Raw genomic sequence first — 22,605 nt, 5'->3', positions numbered from 1 at the left:
GTGTGTGTGTGTGTGTGTGTGCGCGCACACACATAAGGTAATATTCTTGGGTTTTATACTAAAAGGCATGTGTGTTTGTAAGAGGTAGTATTCTGGGGTTTTATAGTAAAAAGTATGTGTATGTGTATTTGTGTGTGCGTGTGTGTACGAGGTAGTATTCTATACTAAATAGCATGTCTGGGAACATGAAACTAGAGAAGTCAAAAGAGGGAAGATCTCAGAGGTCCTGTGGGCCATTCCAAGAGACTTGATTTTTTATGATGAAGAAAGCGAGGACTCTGTGAGCAGGGGGATGCTTGACATTTGCATTGGTGTGTAGGGATCTCTGTGTAAGGAGTATAGAGTACAATGATCTTCCCGGTTAGGAAAACCAGTGAGGAGCCTTTTTTTTTTTTTTTTAATATGTCAAGTGGGCAAAGATGAAGCCTCTAGCTTGGATCCCAGCAACAGAAGGAGGGTATGGGGATATGTTTAAGATGAATGAGATGTGAAATCAACAGAACTAGATGTTCAAAGAGGGCCCAAGATGGGAGTCAGGTATGAATCTCCAGGTCCTGGTTTTTGTGTGATAATGTATTGGAAGAGAAAGACCCCTGGTAAGCTGTCTGCATTAGTTAGAGACAAGAAGAAATACTGGAATAGAAGCATCTGGATTCATCTCCAATTCCAATCCAATTACAAGCTATTTGCTCTTTCTTGCCTTAGTTTCTGTACCTACATGAGGAAATAGAATCAGTCTGTGCTGTGGGGTTATTTTGGTGGCAGGTGTAGTTGTGGATAGGAATATACTTCAAAACCAGTTACATACAACAGAACTGGTATCTTCTGACACCTGAAAGAGCAGTGTAATATAAAGGAGAGAGAGAGAGACTTCGGGGTCATATATGTGGGATTGAATTTCTTTCTGCCGCTTGTATGAACTGTGTAATCTAGCGGAACTAGAAAATCACTTTGAGGTTCTGTGTCTTCTTTTGTAAAATGAGAATAATCATGTCTTACAGGGATTTGTATAAACCTCAGTGGTATTTTTTTTCATTCATTCAGTCATTACCTAACATACTCAAAGTCTCTGCTGTCTATCATGAACAGAAAACAGAACTGAACAATGCAAGCTAGAATCTCTACATAAAAAAGCTAATGCCGGGGAGAGGTGACAAAATGGCAACTGGGAAATTCAAATGCAGCTCCCTCCTCCCACGACTGAAAAAGAAACCCCTCAACAGACTGGGAACAGAGGGGAACCTCCACAGCCTGTTACAGGATTCTTATGACAGCAAAAAAAAAAAAAAAAAACAGATAAATAGCATCATAGATAATGATGAAAGAGGAAAATGTCACTCCTGATGAAGAAGACAAAGGAATGCCACTTCTATTCAGTATTGTACTACTGAAGATTCTTTGCAGGAAAAGTAGATAAGAAAAATGAGTTCAAACATGACTTCAAAAGAACGATTAGGACCTTTTTATTGGGTGGCATCATGCAATGTCAAGTCATAAAAGATTCATACACAACTTAAAACTTAAAATTGATAAATAAATTAAACGTTGAAAGATGCAGACTCAGTACACATACAAGCCATCTTGTTTTCTGCACACTAACTGTAAACAATCTGAAAAGGAAATTAAAAGAGTCTCATTTATAATAACTTTGAAAGACATAAAGCAGTGGCAGCATAATTTAACCAAGTTGATGTAAGGCATTTAAGTGAAAGCCTACAAACAGAATACCACTGAGAGAAAATACTAGTAAATGAGATATCGGTGCTCATCGCTTAGAAAAATTTACATGGCGCTGCTACCTACGGCAAGCTACATTTTCTGTCAGTTTCCCCTTACTCTTGCAGAAATGAATGTTGAGGGTTTGAAAAATTCATTAGGAACTACAAAGAAACCAAAAATGTTTAAACTGTCTTTGATTCTAATAGTACGCTTTGAAAATCATCGCATTCTGATGTCAAAACCCACTAACAGGCTAAAAGAAGACACCGCGGTACTGACACAGGCTAGAGATCGAAGGAGCAGAGATTGAAGGAAAGTGTGTGGTAAAACTGTGTCTGTAAGAGCCGATGATGAAAGAATTGACACTGGCGTCAATAACTGTCACTTTTACAACTAGCTAGCCATAGGCAAAACCATGAAGTTGGCGTCCTACCTTAAGCGATATATAAAAATTAACTCAAAGTGGAGCGTGTACCCCAATCTAAGAGCTAAGACTAATGAACTATTAGAAGAAAAATAAGGCTAATCCTCATGACATTGGTTTGACCTTGGTTTCTTGGCTCTGAAACCAGAAACAAAGTAACAAATGAAAATAGGTTAATTGGACTTCATCCAAATTGAAAATTTTGTGACCAGAATTCAATTAAAGGGACTGATCTTTGGCTCAGTTACTGAATTACCTGCTGTATAACCATGAAGACCTAAGTTCAGATTCCCCAAGTTCAGATTCCCCAGAATCCATGTAAAAAGCCAGGCATAGTAGCATATGCCTATGACTTCAGCTCTGGGGGATTAGAGACAAATGGATGCCTGAAGCCCATTGGCTGGCCATCCTACCTGAATTGATTAGCTGCAGGTTCAAAGAGAGACCTTGTCTCAAAGTAGTGTGTGTGTGTGTGTGTGTGTGTGTGTAAAACTATGGAGTGTGATTGAAGAAAGACACCCATCACCTCCATATAGTCTCCCGTGTGCTTGTGTGCACACTCCTACACTATTAAGTAATATACTATACACACACATACAAACACACAAAAGCAAAGTATGAAACACAACCCCACCAAATGGAAGAAAAGTATTCGCTCATCATATACCTGACCAGATTCTAAAAATCACATATATAAAGAACTATAATTATAACAAAAAGACAACTCAAGATGAGCAAAGGACTTGAATAAACAATTCTCCAAAGATATTTTAATGGTATGAAGACCATTAAAGATGCTGAACTTCATTGCCATCAAAAACAGCAATGAGATACAACTCAATGTCATATCTACTAGATGGCTATAATATCCTAGATGCTAACAAATGCTGACAAGGACAAGGAGCAATGAGAACCCCCCATGCCACACACACACACACACACACAACACTGCTGGTAGGGCTGTTCTCAGTCAGTTAAACCCAGAGTTACTTATGACCCAGCAATTATACCTAGGTACGTACCTGAAGTAATTGAAAACATGTTTTTTTTTTTAAAGCTGTATAGAAGCCTTCACGGCAACACCATTCACAGTAGCCAAAACGTGCAACAAGTCATTGTCCTCCAGCTGACAAAGGACAGGATGAAGGACCTCCACCCTCCACACAGTGAAAACTCCAGCCACAGAGGGGAGTAGGGGCCATGAGTAGACCGAGAGGGTAAAGAGCTTGCTATGCAAACTCGATGCCCTGGATTTGGTCCTGGTGGAAAGGAAAGACTGGTCACCTGGGACTGGTCCTCTCTCTGACCTCTGCAGGAGCACTGTGGCCTGCATGTGCTCCCCCCACATTATACATACACGTGGTAATAATAAGTAAAACCTAAAAAGGAATTCATATTGATACACTAAAGAAACCGGACACAGCATGATCCCATCTGCAGTAAAGGTTCAAAATATGCCAATTTCATTAGGTGAGAAGGTGTCAGCACTTGCCATGGTCTTCGAAGGAGGGACTAGGGGGCTGCTGCATGATAGGTGTAGGGTTTCCTATGGGGTGATTAAAATAGTCCGGGATGAGATAGTACCACTGATTGCATAACTATATAAATGTATTGAATCCAAACTGCACACTTTGAAATGGCAGCGTTGGAGACGATCCCTCTTCCCAGCTACGTCTAGGTGTGTGTGAAGCCGACAGAAACAGTGACACCCATATTCCTTTCACACCACCGTCGGCATCTATTCATATAATTCTCAAAGGAAAACATGTCACGGTGACTCCTTGGTTTTCCTGCTGGAAGGAAGGCCTTCCCCTGCTCTCAACATATAAGTGCAACAAACACATTAGTGTTACACAATTGCATAATGTGATGAAGAATAAATATCAAATCTTGGATTTTTTCATAACTCATTTATTTTTATGTCCAGATCATCTTAAATTTGACTAACCAGAGCTGATTTGTTCTGGCCCCTGTCCCTTTGATCTCTCCTGTCACACATCAAGTTCTTCCTTATTTGTTGACCCCCAGATGTCCCGCCCCTCTGTGCATCCCCTGTCAGTCTTCAAGGTGTAAATTCCCTTCACTAGAAACTGGTATTTAGTCTCACCTTGTTGTAGCTCTTACTGAGAAATCAAGAACGCTTGAGTTTCTGCCTTTCAGAACTTTGAAATCTCTCATTAAAACCCTTTGCTTATTTCTCTTGGTTGTTGTTCTGTTTGTTTTTTATCTTGTGAATGGGACTCAGGGCCTTCCATATGCAAGTAAGTGCCCTGCCATCGAATTAAAATAGGTAAACTATTCATGGAAACACTAGAGATGAAGGATGTCTTTTTCTGAAACAATTCATGGAAACACTAGAGATGAAGGATGCCTTTTCCTGTTTCCTTGTGCCAAATCAGTTTGAACAGGTTTACCTTTTTTTGTCTTAGTCCGCTTTGTGTTACCCCAATAGATGTGGTAAACTTCTGAAGCAGAGAGATGCTCCTTACAGTTCCAGAGGTAGAGCGGTCCAACGTCAGGGTTCAGCATTCAGTGATGGCCTTCACGGTACATCATCTGGGGGCTGGAGGTCGATGGCAAGATAGCAAGAATAAGCTCATCCTTTTTCGGTTTGTTTGTTTGTTAGCTTGTTTTTTCTTCAAGACAAGATTTCTTGGTAAAGCCCTGACTGTCCTGGAACTAGCTCTGTAGACCAGGCTGGCCTCAGTGTCAGAGATCCAACTGCCTCTGCCTCCTAAATGCTGGAATTAAAGGTGTGAGCCACCACCGTCCAGCCACAAGCTCTTCTGTTCTATAAGGAACCCATTCCCCCAGTAAATGAACCCAGTAATGCAGTGAATCTCCCTGTGGCCTAATGAGATCTTAGTGGTCCCCCCTCTTATCGCTGTGGCTGTGAGGGTCAAGTTTGCAGCACATTTTTAGGGTGCACATCCAACATTTTTCTTCTAGTCCTGCACAGGAGTAAACGTGTAATAATTGCAAACATGTAGTGTGTCCTTTTGTCACCAATGTGAAATCCTAGTTGTTTCTTCACGTTGTCGGGAGGCTCCCCTGTCTCCTCTCTAGGACTGGCTGGAGCCTCCTGAGCTTCTGAGCACCGAGCACCAATGCCTGCTTCCTTCTCCCTATGCACCGTAGATGGATGTTGTGGCTTCATTCCTGTTTCTGTGGTAAAGGACCCTGACAAGAGCAGCTTAGGGAAGGCAGCATTTGTTTGGGTTGGCTCACAGAGTGAACTTAGAGTCCATCAATGGGAAGAAGCCAAGGTCGGAGCTCAAGCATCTGGTCGCATTGTGTCTACAGTTAAGAGCAAAAAGAGCTAACGCATCATTGCTTGCTTTTTGTTGCCTTTCTCCTCTGTCATTGTTCAGGACTAGGGGCGGGGGCCCCATAATGAGATAGGTCAGTGTTTGTACGTCAGTTAATAGTCCAGACAGCCCCCCACAGACATGCTCCCATTCCAATCTGCTCTAAATAATTCCTCATTCAACTTTCTTCCCTGGTGATTCCCAGATTGGGTCAAGTTCACAGTTAAAACTCTTGGGCACAGCAAAACCATTAGGTTTTCTGCTGCGGGAAGAACCCTAAAATACTGGCATTAGTGTTATTTCTTCCATTGCACGTGTTCATTCAGCTACATTCCAAAAAGTGAAAAATAATAATAATTTTCTTTAAAAAAGATTTCTTTTGCCCTCACCATTTTTCCCTTCTCCTTTGTCGATAGCTGGAACTCCAATAATGGGTTCAGGTTCCGTGGCCCATCGGCAAAGCAATAGGGCCACGTATGCCGGTCAGATGCCAGGCTCTGTATTGTGTGGTGCATGTACGTGTGGCGTATGCATGCACACTCACATGTGAGTCTTAAAAACAAACATGCAAGATCTTAGCTGAGCAACACAGAAGGTAAAGGATGTTGTCCTGTGGCAAATGGTGGATCCAGAACTCGGCCAGTCTTCCCTTTTTTTTCTCCGTCTGTTTATTTTACGTCCCAGCCGCAGCCTCACCCCTCCATCCTCCCCTCGTCATCCCTCTTCTCCATCCCCCTCCCCACCTCCAGCCCCTCCTCTCCAGTCTCCATCCTCGACCTGTCTTTCTTGCTTCTTGCTGTAGAGCTTTGGAACCTGTCCCCTGCTACAGTGCTCTGCGTGGCCACGGCCAGGCTGTCAACGCAGGGACACATTTTCTATTCTTCTGCAGCTTAAGCCTCATTCTGGGGCCTGACTGCTTTCTTCCTAATTATAAAGGACAAGACTCCAAAAATGACTGGAGAAGAAATGTGGGCAAAGACGTTGTCAGCAGAAGGACTGGACCATAGGGAGCTCCGGGGGAGAAGGCAGGCTCTTGATAAGTATGTGAAACATTCCAAAGGAACAGTGGTCAGAAAAAGACAAGAAGTTTCTATCCCCCATACTGTCCAAAGGCAGTTCATGTCTTCCAAGTGGGGCTGTGTCCCCTATGACGTTGGCCCCTGGGCTTTGTTTTCTAGCCTAAGTAACAGGATGATAATGTCTTCGAAAAGCTTTGTGAGTGTTCGCTACATCATAATGTGGAAAGTACTTAAGTCAGAGCACAGTAAGAGTGAACAAGGAGAAGGAGCAATAAGTATGCACTCATTCTTGGCCTTGGCTTTGGAGAGTTTGATATTTATAGTACTGATGTGTATAACGAATGGGAGTTTCCAAGTCTACATTTTATCTCCTAGTACCTTTTCCTCCGTCTTTGAGGGTGACAGTTGCCTGATTTCTAGAAGAACAGTCGCTCCAAACAAGGACTGCTTTCCTCAGCCTGCTTTGCAGGTAAATTGTGACCATGTGACTCAGTTCTCATGGGCTGTGAGTGCCAATGACGGGTAGCTGCTAGGAACTGCCTTTAAAGAGCCATTGCCCTTGGCCTGACTTCTGCTTTCCGGGTGGCTTGAGTTCAGATGTGGTGGCTGGAAGCCTCACAGCCCTCCTGGATAATGAAATAACCTTGACACTAGAAGACACCCAAGAGGAAGCGGGAGGGAAGGAGGCACCTGGGTGCTGACTCGCAATGTCAGCTGTGATCTGCTGACCTCTGCCTATGGGACCCAGCTGTGATCTGGGGAATTTCCATTGCGGGCCGAACACAGCCCTCACCAATATCCCAAACAGAACCTAATTTTAAGGTGATTTGGCAGTATAAATGCTGATTACATAGTTCATTCAATAACAGAAGCACAGGCGCAGTGGGCTAAATCCTACAGCCTGGAGTTTAATGGTGGCGATGCTTGTGCTTCCGTGGGTCCGTAAAGCCTGCTCACGATGGGCTAATGAGGCTGGTAATGCCCCAGGGACCTTCCAAATGGGATCAGTTTCATTAAGGAGATGGCAGAACTCCTTCACAGGGTCAAACTCTGGCCGGATGTCCCCTGTGTTCCCTATGCTTTCCCATGACGCATCTGCATTCAAGGCACACTTCGTATGATCTGACAGTGGGTGATTTTTAGGCTCTGTTAACAGCACAGCGGACCGCAGGAGGAGGGAGAGCGATGACTCTGCAATACTTTTTGTAGGTCAGCCTGTACCTGAACATAAACAAATGAAATGCTTCCAGAGAGTGCCTGGGAAGGGCATCTGTTAGAGAGGAGAAATGATGTCTCATAGGACGATAGGGGAAAGCCAAGTTTCTGTTACCTCAGCCCAAAGAGTTCAGTGATTCCAAAGACAGATTTCTGTGTCATCTGTCAATGAGTGCGCTAGGCATCCGTTTCTGTCTGGCTGTGGCGGTGACTGCTAATTGTCAGTTGTGCCCTGCTTCATGAGTATAACCCAGATGTCATGCCAGTGTGCCCAGACAGCACCTGATCATGGTTCCCTGAGGCTTGAGGTGGCCATCTGACTAATGAGATATAAACTTTGCCTTCCTGACGTACGTAGGTGCTTCCTGTTTTCCTTTTTGCCACTGCTGGAGGGACAACGGAAATCTTACAAGCCGGACACTGATAATAACAATGCTGAAAGACAGGTCATCTGCGCAAGAGCACTCCGGGTCTGGCCTTGGTGACTTTTCCTCCAGAAGCAGTGATTCCTTTTTTCTTTAAGCCACCATAGCGGGGTTCTGTTTGGCACAGCAGACACCAAGTCCTACCTTAGACACTGTGCTCATCAGTCCTGAGCGGCAAAAGACCTTCTGTTGGCGATTCGGGCATTTTTCCATTTATCAAACAGGACGTGAGAAAAACTCAAACCGGAAACGGTCCCCAGACTGGCTTAGCTCTGGGGAGGAAGTGTCGCTGGGGGCTGGGCCTCTGGGGAGTGCTTCAGAAGCTGTGGGATTGGCAGCATTGAGCAGGGAGTGAAAAGTTCACCTTAGTGGCCGTCAACTCCAGGCTGCTGTAAGAAACGTTCTAACGGTCAGGGAATTAAAAAAAATACAGGAGGACTCAGGGCATGCTGAATTTTGTCCACTGAATAGTGGAGGTTTTTTTGTTTTGTTTTGTTTTGTTTTCTCATGGTTGGCATTTAGATGCATGCTTTTTATTAAAGTTTCTAACTCTGAATTCTCTTCCATCCTCCCTGGGTAGCCATATAATGGAAATTTTAAGTTCCCAATGGAATTTCTGTTTGTATGTCATTTGTAGTAATGCAACATCTTTCTCTCTCTCTCTCTCTCTCTCTCTCTCTCTCTCTCTCTCTCTCTCTCTCTTTGTGTGTGTGTGTGTGTGTGTGTGGTGTGCCAGAGTCAACTTTAGATGTTTTCCTCAGAATACCTGCCATCTTGTGTTTTGAGAGAGACCTCACTGGCCTGGAATTGTCAGCTGAAGCAGACAGGCTGGCTAGAGATGCCCAGTGATCTGCTTCCCCCTGCCTCCCACATCACCCCCCCACACCCCTCCAGCCCCCAGCAGTCTGTTTTAGTTGGAATTGCTATTGCGATGATGGAACACCATGACCAAAAGCAAGTTGAGCAGGAAAGCGTTTGTTTGGCTTTACTTCCACATCCATAGTCCATCATGTAAGGAAGTCAGGACAGAAACTCAAACAGGGCAGGAACCTGGAGGCAGGAGCTGATGCAGAGACCTTGGAGAAGGGCTACATACTGGCTTGCCCTTCATGGCTCAGCCTACTTTCTCACAGCACCTGGAACCACCAGCCAAGGGATAGCACCACCCACAATGGGCTAGGCCCTCCCGCATGAACCACCAATTAAGAAATGCCCTATAGGCTTGCCCACAGCCCAGTCTTATGGAGGCATTTTCTCAGTGGAGGTTCCCTTCTCTCCTATGACTTTAGTTTGTGTCCAGTTGACATAAAACAGTCTCTCTCCTCTCAAGATTTCATTTTATTTCCAAGTACATCTGTGCATATCTGTGAGTGGCTTTGTGTACCTGAATGGAAGTTCCCACAGAATCCAGGAAGAGATCATTGGATACCCTGGAGCTGGAGCTATAGGTTGTGGTCTGTCCAGCATGGGTGATGGGAATCAACCTGGGGTCCTCTGCCAGAGTAGGAGGCACCCTTTTCCTTTAAGCCGTCCCTCCAGCCCCTCTTAGTTCTGGGGCTTGAACTCAGGTTCCCAGGCTTACCCAGGGAATACTTTACTGTGGATCTCTCTCCTCAATCCACTCCAGCCGTTTATGCTACCAGAGTTGTTACTTAACTTGGATTTATTTATAAAGTTAACATGTCAGTAAAACACAATGGCATTTTGACTTTCAGATAATGGATTTTTTTAAATCTGTGTCTGAAGCCATAGTAATAAGATTCATTCCCAGCTACATTGTTGCTTTTATGTCCAGTAAACTGGATGTTAAGAATCTAATGTTTTGTCAGCATTTCTGTAAATACATAAATATCCTTTATGGGAAAAAGATCTTTTTCATCTTATGATAGCAGCCAGACTCTTTGATGTGTGGCTTCGAGAAAAATTGAGTGTTTATTGGATGTAATGATTGATCCCTTCATCAAGCCGGAGGATGAGCTTTGTGACTTTCTACAAGTACCCATAGGTTATTAGCGAGTTTAAGGGCTGAACAGATGTTTGTTGAATGAGTTAAAGAACAAAGAAGTAGTCCCTTGGTAGCCTGACTGACTACATTATGAGTCGAGACTATGAGACGACGATGTTCAGAATATATAGGGAGCAACCGATGTTTATACGCCCCCGCTATACTGAAAATGCAGGGAACAGAAAGGGCAATGCCTAAAATGGAGACTCCCGGGGGCCCTTCTGACCTGCTGAATCAGAATCTCTGTAGCTAGAGGCACAGGAATCTACATCTTAACAACCCTTGGCACACACAAACCAGCCCAGAGGCTTCTGCACAGTCAACTGTGAGAACTGTGGGCATTCATGCTAGCTGTTCGGCCGAAACCTCCACATACAACATACAGGATGAGGCCGGAATTGCAGTCAGAGCAGGCTCTTTGGGCCATCCTTTAGCAAATGTGCTTTTCTTTGGCGACACCTGCTGGTAGAGAGTGATAAATTGACAAACTCAGGCTGGAATTACACACCTTTGGTGTTTCAAAAGCTAACAGTGACAGCTAAACCTCCCTGAAAACCCCATGCCAGGGTTCAGATTTGTGTCTTCTTTTTGCTAGCTTGTGAATGAATCTCTAGTATATTCTTAAGGGGTATTATCCTTCAATTAATTACTGACTTTTTTTTTTTTTACATTACGTATTCCTATTCTGTGTTCCTAACCAACTTTGGTGTTTTCACTAAAAGATGTACTCAACTTTTTAACTAGGGGATTAATTACCAGTGATTGTTTTGGGGAAGTAATAAGGCAATCTTTATTTCTCATTAAAGATTTCTGATAAGATAAAGAAAAAGGAAAAAGAGTCCTTTGACTTCTTCGAGATGGAAATGTACTTGGGGGTGGGGGTAGCCCACCTTTTGGGGAGAGGAGGGCATAAAGTCAAGTCAGCGCTCTCTTTACAAGGCAAAACAGAATGGATGAGGTGAGGCCCAGGAAGGTTTTGTTCTTGCAGACTCCACACAGACATCCAGATTAGGAGTGCGCTGGTTTGCACTAAGGAATATGGGTGTGAGGCAGCACACATGGCTAGTGGATGAGCCTGTGAAAATCCTCCTGAAAGCCATGTGTGAGATGAAGCCTCGAGTCAGGCCAGGCATCACCCTCTGCATATACTAACTCCTATAGGCAGTGCGTGGCCACAGTGAGTTTGAGTCGATGGCATGCTTTCTAACAGGGCTGTTTATCCCTTGGGAATATCAGCACAAAGCACGGCCCTCCATCCCCACCCCTGTTCATGCAACCCCTGTTCATGCAACAGTAGCCAAATCCAGCTAAGCAGGTTAAGATTAACTCTTGGTTAAGATTGTATCTATAGTTGATAGTTGGGAATTTCGTGCAGATTCAACATAAAAACTCCCAGGCCGTTGAGTGAATCTCCTGATTTTGGATAATTAGATGCAGCCGGTGTGCCGGAACAGGGCGTTCTTTGATGTGAGTGTTTACCAGAAATGGATTCCCATAGCTTTTATTTCAGAGATTCCGTGCTTTCTCTTCTCCCTGTCCTGGCATCAAAGCCCCATCAAATGCCAGGAAATCCCGTATCCATCCTTACTGAGACCCACTAGAATCCATGGCGTGAAATAAATCAATTCATGGCTTTGGGCCTAATCTTATGCATTCAGGAATAATAAGTGGGGCCTGGAAATGGCTCAGCGGTTAAGAGCACTGGCTGCTCCTCTAGAGGTCCCAGGTTTGATTCCCGGGATCCGCATGTTGGCTCATAACCATCTGTAACTGTGGTCTCAGGGGATTCAAGTCCCTCTTTTGGCCTCTGTGGGCACCGGCCATGCATATGGTGCACAGATATATTCTAGGCAAAAACACTCATATGCATAAAATAATAAATAAATGAATAAATGACTAATAAGTGGTTATGAGTGTGTTTCCACAACAGGGTGAGTTGCTCACGTGGGAATTGCTCACATATATACAGTCAATGCTCCTTTCTGGAGAATGGACAAGCTGTTCCGTCTTCTCTCTTTCCTGCTTGGCTTTCACAGTATCGTGTATGTCTCTCACTTGTCATGGCTGGGCAGAAGCGTCATGAGAATCGGATGGATTTGAATTTGGACCTCGCCAATCCCTCACTCTGGCATGTCACTTCTCTCTGGCATGTCACAGGCACAGGGAACAAATGATGCCTCGAGGCGTCAGCGGGGGAAAAGGTGATACAATGCTGTGTCCAGCCTGGAGTGAGTTATCAGCCAAACTAAGCTTAGGTAGCGCATCTCCCTTCTGCAGTGGGCCAGTCAGTGCACCGCCTTGGGCCTGCAATAGTGGTGACTGTCCCACAGCTCTGTGCTGCCCTCCTGGGCTTACCTCTAGGACAGATTGGTTAAGTAACAGCACTCATCTTTGGACAGCTGTCCTGTCCCAATCTCTCTGTAAGGACTTCAAGGTTTTTCCGGAACGGAGTCAGACAGACAGTCGTTAACCAACCCCGCCGCACAATCCAAGAGGACTCCAGCCTGTCAATATTTGCACACCCGACCTGGGCCACAGCTCTGATGCGACTCCCCAAAGCTAGCTTTTCCGGCCTATGAGCCAGGCTCTTCCAGCTACACAGATAAGCAGCTTGTGTCTGACTGGCCCAGCCCCAAATCAGGAGAGGGTCTCAGCCTCTCCTGCCCAAGCATGACCTTCTTGTTGGCAGATATTGCCTAACAGGCTGTGGCTTCCTACTCATTAGCCGAGTCAACAGCCCACAGTACATTACGACGAGAGATTTGCTTCAGAGTTAATCTTTGACTTAAAGGGATCACCTTTTGGGGAACACCCCAACATGGCACCTCTTCTATTATGTTTATCTACCCTGATTTTCTAACAAATGCCAAGATGTTGGCAAATTGTGACTGAACACGTTTTTGGCAGTGAACATGGCCATGAAAATAGAACCAAGGGGGAAAAAAAAAAAAGCACACACACGAGGAAAGGGCGCATGAGGAACTCTGGTGTTAGCTGGCCCAGAAAGCTGATACTTCTGAAGAGTAATAATAGAAGGTCCTGTCTCAGGGAGGAGCAAGACAGGGCCTGACGTGTGTGTGGATAATGATGAGGGGCCTGGAATAGCTCCCTGATTTATTTGTACTTGAAAGATTTTAAAGTATGTTCAGAGTTTAAGAAGCTTCGTGGGGTCAGACTGAGCACTGTGCCTTCCTCCTTGTCCTTTTATAAAGAGAACCTTTCAGGAAATGCTCACACCAAGGAGAAAGTGCTTTTGGATAAATGACACTCCAAGTTGTGGGACCCCAGCTCGGAAGTTTGAATACCCTATATATTCCAGGAAGCTTCTTGTTTTCATGGAAGTCTAAGTGTACACATAGAAATGAGTTCATTATTAATAACAATTAATTTAGTGATTCCCACCATCTTGGAAGTCCTCTTGGAAGGCAATGTATTGCTGGAGACCTGGGCCTGGTGCTTTGATTGCTTTGAGTTGTACACCTTGCACTTTTTGTTGTGCCCCCAGCCTTGAATCCCCTTCCTCAGCCGTTCACACACTGAATTAGACAACTCCTGTGTCTGCTATCACTCAGAACAAATGCGTGATCCCCAGAGCCCTCCTCAGCCCTCCCCCATCAAGACAAAAACATACTTTCTCGTTCTGCAGGATGCCAGGGGTTATATAAGAAGAAAGGAGAGGGATCAAATGTTCTATTTTGCTTTTTATTAGACTTCAGGAAGAGAAAGGAAGTTGAAACAACTGATTAAATAAAAGTCAAGAACTTCCGTAACTGGTGTTGCTTGTGAAAGACTGGCCTCGTGCTGGACTTGAAATACTAATCACAGCATTTACTTTGTCCCAGAGATATGTGTGGCGGAGCACGAGGCAAGTTAAAAGGGCACATTTCTTGCACTAGGATGCACACATCCCTTCCTTGCACACCCATTTCTCTTTTTCCCAAGACATATGTCTGCCAAGAGCCCGGGAGCTGGGCAAATTGAGTCAACCTGTGCTTATCCTAGGGGAGTCTAGACAGGGATACGGATATGCTGCTGAGGAAAGCGTGGCCAGCATCCGTTTGGAAGGACATAGGCGTACAGAAAGCATAGCTCTGTGAATAAACAGGCACCCGGCGTCCCAAAGGTTTAACCACACCATCTCTGGGTTGAGTATCCCTTTTCAGAAATACTTGGGCCCGTGATGGTTTTGACGGTTATGAGCCACCGGATGCAGGTGCTGGGAATCAAACTCAGGTCCTCTGCAAAATCAATACATGCTCTTAACCACTGGGCCATCTCTCCAGCCGGTTTCATCCTGGACTATTTTACCTATACATAATGAAATATCTTGAAAACGACCAAAATCTAAACTCAGAATTTGTGTTTCATGTACACCATATGTGTGTGTGTGTGTGTGTGTGTGTATGTGTGTGTCACCTCCCAAATTTTTTACAGTGTTTTTAATGTGCCCAGACTTTATGACCCATCACATCAGGTCAAGCGAGAAATTTTCCACTTTGTGGCATTATGCTGATCCCTCCATAGTTTCAGATTGTAGAGTAATTCATATCCCAGTGTTGCAGAGTTGATGCTCATCCTGTACTTCATACAGAGCCAGAGACGTCAGTCTTCTCAATGGAATCTCACCTTAAATTTCCTATTTTTCATTGTGAAACAGCACCTAGAAATGGTTCTCCTGGGTTTCAAATACTCAGGCTGTTAAATGCGACCTATGCATATTTCATGAGCTGGCCTTGTGAGACTGGTGTGCCTTGCTTTAGAACCCGCCAGCAGTCTCTGAGCTACGCGTTCGTGGCCAGAGCTCCTATAATGAGCTCTTTATGAATGTTATCCCTTTTGATGCTTATGAGTCCCAAGACAGTTGGTCCCTTTTCAGAGATGAATATGTAGTGTGCCAGGACCAAGAAATTACTTAAGAAAGCATTAGAGCCAGGCGGTGATGGCATACACACTTGGGAGACAGAGGCTGGTGGATCTCTGTGAGTTCGAGGCCAGCTTGGTCTACAACCGCTAGTTCTAGGGCAGGCCCCAAAGCTACAGGGAAACCCTGTCTCGAAAACAAAACAAGAGAAGAGAGAGAGAGAGAGAGAGAGAGAGAGAGAGAGAGAGAGAGGAGAAAAAAGGAAAGAAAGAAAGGAAGAAAGAAAGAAAGAAAGAAAGAAAGAAAGAAAGGAAAGCATTAACAGAGTTCTAGATGATAAGACTTTGCGGAACATTCTTTGCCCATATTCAGAAAAGAAAGCCGCATCATGGATAATCAGTGTGAATTCCTTGGGTTCACACCACGCCAGGAATCTCCCTTAGTGCCTTCGGTTCCTAGGCGCTTCTTCACTACTTTCCTGCCTTGCAGTTTCCCCTCTGTGCTGGCTCAAGTCTTCCAGGAAGTGGTCTTGAGAGGAGGTTGCTGTCAGGTTGGACTTCACTGAGTTAAAACCATAAAGAAATGCCCGTCTCCTGGTTTCCTGGAGGTGTGTGTTATTTTCAATTTTAAGATTACATCGATTATTTGTGTGTGCGTGTGCCATGGCACTAGAGAGGGGCTGATCAGATAGAGAGTAACTTGTGGGAGTCAGATCGGGCCTCTCCCCGTGTAGGTTCTAGGGATTGAACTCAGGTTTTAGCCTTGGCCACAGGTGCCCCTGCCCAGTGAATCTTCTCACCAGTTTGTAATTTAGCTTCAAAACGGAATCGCCTCTTCCATGGGAGGTGTAATGTACCACTAATTCCTCAAGGTGGCAGTGTCCGAGCTATTAAACAGCGTTGTGCAATGCCTGCCTTCGTTGCAGTGTTAGTCCCAGTTGACATTTGTGTATTTCTTTGTTGGTTTTGACCTACAATGACACTGACATTCACTTTAATTCTAAAGAAAGTGATGTGTTTAATGGCCTCTTTTGAATATTGTATTTTAGTGATTTCCCCCGACTAGGATAACGGCAAGTTCTCTGCCTGCACAGCTTCAGGTCTGTGCTTCCACTTGAAAACTAACAACAAGCAAATGGCATCGAGCGCTGTTTCTTGAGCACAGTTCCTGAGTCGGTTAAACTCCTGCGCCTTCATATACGCCACTCGTGTACTCGTGTGGGACGGGCATTCTTCCCACTTTATACATGAGAACACAGAAGCAAGGAGAAGGGACACTTTGCCGAGGTCATAGTTATTATCTACCAGAACCTGAGTTCAAATCCACCCTCTCTTTGCAGATTACTAAGTGGATTAATTGGGGAACAAATAAACAACTATACCTAAGTAAATGAATGGGTTGAAGGGATTGTTTCAGTCATTTACATAATAAAACGTAACAATTACAACCATAGTTAAAAATGTAGCTGGATGAGTATTTCCTGTTCCATCCATTTATCTGGTATGATCTCCCAAATTGTATATGAACCACATATTCATGACCCATGGATCCACTGTCGGACAAACACGCTGTTCCCCTTTCCTGGCTGTTGTGGATAGGGCAGTGGTAAGCATGGATGAGCAGGTATCTATCTCTGTAGTAAAACATGGAGCCCCATAGGAGAATGCCCGGGAGTGGGATAGGTGGGTCATACGGTAGATGCCTATTTAGCTTTTTAAGGAAATGTCGTGCTTCAGCAGCTTACACTCCCACCAACAGTGAGTAAGTGCTTCCCTTTCCCCACGCCCACACCTGTGTGTGTTGTCTTTGTGGGTTTTTTCTTTGTCATTCATACTGGGGTAACGCAAAAATCCTAAAACACTTTGAATTTGCATTTCCAAAATGGCTAAGGATGTTGAATATTTTTAATAGAGAAAGCTTTCTTGGTCATTTTGAGAATGCTGTTTAATTTGATGCCCTGGGCTGATTTTGTTGTTGTGGGCTTTACCACATCAGTTCTTAACCAGTGATTGCCTCACCACACGCCCACAGACCAATTGGATCAAGGCAACTCCTCAACTGAGCTTCCCTTTTCCCAGTTGGCTCTAGTTTGGGTGAAATTGACACAGACTAACCAGTGCAGTTGTTTCCTGCTGATTCTGGGGTGGCTGTTTGTTTGTTTACTATTTAGATATCTGGAACACTAGACCCTTTTAATCTCTGGACTACACTTTTGCTTTTTTTTTATAACATCCTTTGAAGTGCCCATATTTTTAATATTGATAAAATCTTTCCTTGGCTTCTTAGGCTTTAGTCATTATATAAATAAACAAATATTTTGCCCAATCGAAAGTGTTGAAGATTCAGTGCTCCCTTTTCATCTGAGAGTTTACAGTTTCACTCCTGTGTTTCCAGAAGTCTTTGACCTGTCAAGAGGAGGTGTGACGCTCACTGCTTTTCTGTGTTGAGATCCAGCTGCTCCAGCCCTCTCTCTTGAAAGACTCTTCTTCACTGAATGGTCTTGGCACCCCATCAGAGTTAGAGCACATGGCCCTCTGGCTGTCTTTCTACACACACAGCTGTCTTCCACTGCTTTCTGTCTCTGGACTGGTCTTTCGGTGTGATGCGGGGAAGTGAGTAGGTTTTATTCTCTGGCAAGTTCCTGGAGCAGAGTGGCACCTTGACCCACAATTCTTACTTGTCGCCTGGCACGAGCAGGTGGCAGTGTAACCTTCCACAACCTTCTCAGCACCTTCCAATGCAAGCCCTGTTCTAGCGTACACAGTAGGAAGATATTTTTTTTAACTTCCTAGCGTGCATCTAACATAAACTGCAGCAAAATTACCAAAGACGGCAAGGTAACTATATAGAATTGTTAACTAGTTAAACAGTTGAATGGTGGATCTAGTTTTTAGCATTTGAATTGTTAATCCCTTTCTCTGTAAATAATTAGCTAGTAGGCCAATTTCATCTCCAGGCCACTCCTTGATAAAGGCAATAAACCTTCTTTGGGTACAATAACATATTCTGACTTTCTGATCTGCTTTGTTGAAGGGTGACATCTACAGGAGTATAGAATCTTGCTCCCTGTGACGTTAGATTATTAACACACAGGGGGCCTAATGAGGAGGCATAAGAACAATGATTGCATGGCCAAGAAACTGCCCTACAGTCTTCCCTGTGACATGATCTGTCCCAACACCTAGGCTGTTCTCCCTCTTGTCATCCCCCTTCCTGTTTCCTGGTGCCAACGATCTTAAAATAGCACGGTAAACTTTGTGTCTGCTAATGTTCGGTGTGGAGGACAGCTGGCACAAGAGGTCCAGTCTTGAACTCTGGAACAGATGTTCACTGTCCTGTACAGTTGATTATATCTATATCAGAAAGGTAGGCTTCTAGGTCAATTCCTCTTGAAATTGCTTTGAGACTTCCTTATGATATCATGAAAACTAAAATTTCTAATGATATCTATTTTTAAAAAAACATTGAAAAGAGGTAAGATGTAGAAAAATACTTAGAAAAATGTATTTTTGGTAAAAAAAAAAAACATTGAAAATATAGAGGCAATATGCGCAGCTGGATAAGGAAAGGGCGGAGAACCTAGTTTGATGAAAGATTTGAACAGGCACCTCAGAGAGGAAAATGAATGCCCAGTGAGTGTATAAAGTGATCCTAGTTGCTTCAGTCAAAATAGACCAGTCAGGGGCATCTGCCTCATTATGGCCACTGAATGTTGTTAAGGATTTTTTAAATTGGGCACTGAAGATGTGGCTCAGTGGGCAGAGTGTTTGTCTAACAGCACAAAGCTCAATTCCCAGTGCTGTATAAACCAGGGTGATGGCACATGGCGACCTGGGATATATGAGTAATTATCTCCCCCCCCCCAAAAAAAAACTTAAAATATGTTAAACGTCAGGAGCAATCTTAATGATAAGCTCAAGTTTATCATGTTTGCACTCCAGTGTTCATTTCTGTAAATAAGCAAAGACACTGATGGGGTAATTTGATGCCATAATTATCATCTATTGGGCCTTCTCTTGCTGCTCAAACTTACTTGGCAAAAAGACTTTCGGTAAAATAACCAATCTGACCACTTTCATTCTTGCAACAACCACACTGGACCTCTACACAAGTCTCTCTACATCTACACAAAGAACAGCAGCAGATCATCCTGGCTCCTAGACTCCTTGTCAGCCAGGGCTGAAAGGTTGGTTGTGCCAGGCATTTTGCAATGGAAATGCCTCAGAGGCAGAGGGGACACACTTCCCCTGGTAGCGTAACCATGGTGACTGCTAGCAAGGCTGTTAGATGTCCAAAACACAAGCCTTAGCGACTGTCATTGGTAATAGAGGCAAAGCTGTGGCTGGACCAGGAAGTCACTGTGATGGGTTCAATACGCCCTCCGTAGAAGTATGGCTGCATGAGCAGGCTGCTTGGGTTCACTCAAGGAGTGGGCTTGGGGACAGTGCACTAATCTAATGTGACATCAGGTGCAGTGACATCTTCTCTCCAATGTCTTTCCTTGCATATTTTCAATAATGCAGGCTAAGCTGAAACCATTACACAGATTGGCCCGGGGTTGGGAGGGTATGGTTTCTTGATCTCACAGGCACCACCCAGTCCCATGTGTGCCTGAAACGAGCAAGTACTTAGCTCAGGTAGCAGCACTACCCTCAGAGTTGGTTTGTTCCCTTCTAGATCAGCTCAGTTGTGCTGTTGGCTATAACTGCTTGATCAACTGAGCTGTGCGGGGCAGTACCAGGCTTCCCTCAGCTCCCTTGGGATTGCTTAGCCATTGAGCTGCTGAAGTGCATCGCACAGGGCACCCATTAGACTGAGGTTAGCAGCCTCCAAGTTCCAGGACCACAATAGGAGTGAAGTGTATAGCTGGGAACCACCTTGACTTTTCCATATTTGATGACATAAGTGAATGCTGTCTTCAGCAATAGGGCCTTACCACCAGTTTTTTTTGTTTTTGTTTTTGTTTTTGTTAATTTTTGAGTAACCAATAGCATTGTCACTAGCCTGCAATGTCCATGGGACCTCTTTTGGCCTCCAATTTTTGATCTTCCTGCTTCTCAGGTGTTTAGGTTAAAGGCATGCACCACTATGCACAAAATCTTTTGAGATTATAATTGCATCATTTTCCCTTACCCCATATCCAACCCCTCCTATATATCCCATCTTTTTGTTCTCTTTCAAATTCCAAGTTTTAAAAACAGTTCCAGGAAGAACAAGAGTTAGAGACCTCCCTAGGATACATAGTGAGTTCAAGGTCAGCCTTGGCCACCTAACAAATCTCTATCTCAAAAAAGATAGATAGATAGATAGATAGATAGATAGATAGATAGATAGATAGTAGATAGACAGACAGGCAGACTGACTAACTCATTCTTCTAAACTATATAGGAAGCAAAACTTTCTCATAAGCAACCTATTAGATGGAGTCTTGAAATTTGAGTCTAGAAAAGTTGTTCTGCCTTCCAATGGAACTGGTAGCTCAGTCTTACTATGCCCGCTCTTATTCATCCTTGGGGCCAACTGGTTATATTGGGTATTTTTTCATGTTCGAGGATTGTAGGAAAGATAGCATCAAAGTGTCATCCAATCATGATCAGATTATGTAGTATTTTTAAGAGTGGCATTTGGCTTTCTAACTATCTTAAATTTAAAGGAGGGAAGCTACATGAAATATAGTTTCCTGGATGGGCTCTTGGTACAGAAAAGGACATGGTGAGAATTAGCGAATCTCAATAAAGCATGACATACAGTCAGTAGCTGTCTACCTGCTCCATCAGGAGCCGTGACAAACATACCACAGAGTTCCGAGGTGTGACAATGGGAAAAGTTAGGTGGCGGGTAATGAAAACTGCTGCTTATGTCCCTTTTCTAAAGATTTAAAACTGCTCTCAAGTGGAAGTCTAAACTACTGTAGTAGAAAGACAGTTTTCTCTCAATCTCAGACAAATCCCCAGTTTAGCTAAGCCACCTGTCTGTGCTCTGTGACCTTAACTAAGCATCATCAGTATTGGGTGTCAGTCTAATTTTAGGAAGCCTTACTTTCAGCAGTAGGGGAAAGATCGTGAAAGTCGAAGCTGCGTGTCCCAGCATACGAGACCACAAGCGTGGAACTGATGAGCAGCGAAGTTTAGAGGACCCAAGGAGCCTTGCGATTTCTTGAGAGAGGAACGGGGGTCATAAAATCAGTGCTCCAGGGGTTTGTTTGATTTTCCATTTGCCAAATACAGTGAAATTGGGAAGGATTCTGAGATAGGCACATCAGCAGAGAGGCAGTAGCTGGAATGTGAAGCTAAAATCTCCTGACTGAAACCCTGAGTGAGATGCTGTTCTCCATGCCTCCTGCTGCCTGGCTCAGGTCCTGGGGAGAGCGGAGCCTAACATAGAGACTGGTCTATCTGGAGATCTTACACACCTTTAATGAATCTTTTCTTTTGGGGAAGGGAGTGTTTTTTTTGGTTTTTCGAGACAGGGTTTCTCTGTGGCTTTGGAGCCTGTCCTGGAACTAGCTCTTGTAGACCAGGCTGGTCTCGAACTCACAGAGATCCGCCTGCCTCTGCCTCCCGAGTGCTGGGATTAAAGGTGTGCGCCACCACCGCCCGGTACCTTTAATGAATCTTAAAGCTACGTCCTATCTTCTTTTTCCAAACCCAACCCCCCTGTATGCTGTGGTCAGGACTGTCTTACCATTTCTGCTTGTCCTGCGTTAGCCCTGTGCGTGCTTGAGTGTTAAACCGAGTCCACAATTTTCAAGTAGGCCTCTTCCATTGATTTATCCTAATGGATTTTAAAGGCTTCCCCCCACCCCAGCACTGTGGATAGAACCCTGTTTCTTGAATATGCTAGGCAAGCACTCTTTCAGAACCGCATGCCCAGTCCCGAAGACCCCCAGAAATCATTTCAAATGTATAGAGAGAATGTAAAAATAAGAATGCTACCAAAAACAGCAGGTTCTCATTGTCCAACAGCCTGTGCCTATTGTGAACAGGGTCCACCTGCACGGTCACTCTCTACCCTTTCTTATGTACATACACACACACACACACACACACACACACACACACACACCACAATACATACCACATTCACACACACCACAACGTATACCACATACACAGACAACACACACCACAGCATATATATCTCTTTATACATATACACCACATAAACATCACACAGACAACACAGACCACAGCACATATGCCCCTTTACACACCCACACACATCACAGACCACAACAATGCATACACTACAATCCACACAGAGAGAGAGATACATGGACCATTTCATGCCTCTGTTTTCTGCATAATTTGTGCATACCCCTAGGTCCGTGGTCCTCAACCTTTCTAATGCTACGACCTCATGTTGTGGTGACCCCCAACCATAATTATTTTCATTGCTACTTCATAACTGTAATTTTGCTACTTTTATGAACCGTGATGTAAATACCTGTGTTTTCTGATTGTCCTAGGCAACCCCTGTGAAAGGGTTATGACCCCAGACTGATAACCACTGATCTAAGCCCTTCCATCCTCCATCCTTCAGCGTGCATTTCCTGAGGATAAGCTAATTCTTTTCAGCACCACGGTGGCATTCTTCGCAGCTCATTCCTCACTTACTGTCTGAAGGACT

The 22,605-nt window shown here is 44.2% G+C and overlaps 1 protein-coding gene across 1 annotated transcript in view; it reads left to right on the top strand.

Moving 5' to 3' along the window:
* Slc44a1 (solute carrier family 44 member 1) overlaps positions 1-22,605 on the top strand; it is a 149,839-nt gene that overhangs the window by 125,492 nt on the left and 1,742 nt on the right. The window lies entirely within an intron of this gene.

The sequence above is a fragment of the Alexandromys fortis genome, unplaced genomic scaffold (genome assembly GCF_014885135.2).
Source record: "Alexandromys fortis isolate MF-2015 unplaced genomic scaffold, M_Fortis_MF-2015_v1.1 scaffold_18, whole genome shotgun sequence".
Lineage (NCBI taxonomy): Eukaryota > Metazoa > Chordata > Mammalia > Rodentia > Cricetidae > Alexandromys > Alexandromys fortis.
The sequence above is the reverse complement of the archived record's forward strand: the minus strand, read 5'-3'. Positions and strand labels throughout refer to the sequence as shown.